Here is a 1,228-nt window from a genome sequence, read left to right as displayed (position 1 = left end):
GCTAGGCAATGCTAATCTGTGTTTTGTCTCTAGATTTGCCTATTCCGGATACTTTATATAAGTGCAATCGCACACTGTCTTGTGTGCTTGCCTTCTTCTACTTAGGGTAGTGTTTTCAAAGTTTATCCAAATTGTACTTAGGATTAGTGTTTCTCCTTATTATCAAATAAGATCCCAAGGCACAGCTACAGCACATTTACCCATCAACCAGTTGATGGGCACTTAGGTTCTTCTTCATTTTGGCTATGATGAATTGCGCTGCTGTGTGCAGGAGTAGACATATGTTTTCATTTCTCTTGGGTATGTAAGCAGGAGTGAAAGTGCTAGACCATATGGTGCCTCTATTAAAATGTCCTAAGAACTGTTTTCTAAATGGACTGAGCTGTATTAGTTTTCTACTAGCAGTGCATGAGGGTTCTGATCCCTCCATTCTGGTTGACACAAGTTATTATCTTTTTTTACCCCAACTGTCTTAGTGGTTTAAGCAAGTATCTCATTGTGGTTTTGATTTGCATTTCCTTGAGGCTCATGATGCCAGGCACCTTTCTAGGGGCTCATTAGCCATTTCTGTCCCAACCTTGGAGAGGTGACCATTTGGTACTTTGCCCATTTTTAATTGGGTTATTTGTGGTTTAATTTTAATATTTTATTTTATTCTAAGATAATTTGGGAAGTAGATGGTTAGTGATCATAACTCTAGGTACACAGCTATAAAATAAATATATATTCAATAAAGAAGACTTAAGATTAATACTTTTTAGAGCCTGTTGTAATAGCTAGTGAATTGTTGATCGTTTGTTTTTCTCTTTCTTTTCTCAGGATCCCACTGTGCAACTCTCAGGTTTTCCTAGAATGTTGTGAACAGTTGTCAAAGTTGTTTTCCCAGACACGGAACCAGTTGAAGCTTCGTCCTAGAAACAGAAACTTTCACAGTTGCATTCAATGCCTAACGTTGCAGAAGCCGAAAGGTCCAGTGATCCTGGCAATGCGGAGTGCAGAGTGGAGCGGAAGTCTCCTGAAGAGAACCTATCGAGTGCCGTTGAGCCTTTCTGCACAAGTGCCTCGGGAGCGCCCCTGGGCCCCAAGGGAGGGGGCCATTATCCCTGGAGTTGTCCAGTGACTCACACCCGGGAAAAAATTTATGCCATCTGTTCAGATTACGCCTTCCTCAACCAGGCAACCTCGATCTACAAAACTCCAAACCCAGCCCGCTCTTCTTGCCTTCCTG

Source organism: Octodon degus, unplaced genomic scaffold (assembly GCF_000260255.1).
Source record: "Octodon degus isolate 3935 unplaced genomic scaffold, OctDeg1.0 scaffold00039, whole genome shotgun sequence".
NCBI classification, from domain to species: domain Eukaryota; kingdom Metazoa; phylum Chordata; class Mammalia; order Rodentia; family Octodontidae; genus Octodon; species Octodon degus.
The sequence above is the reverse complement of the archived record's forward strand: the minus strand, read 5'-3'. Positions refer to the sequence as shown.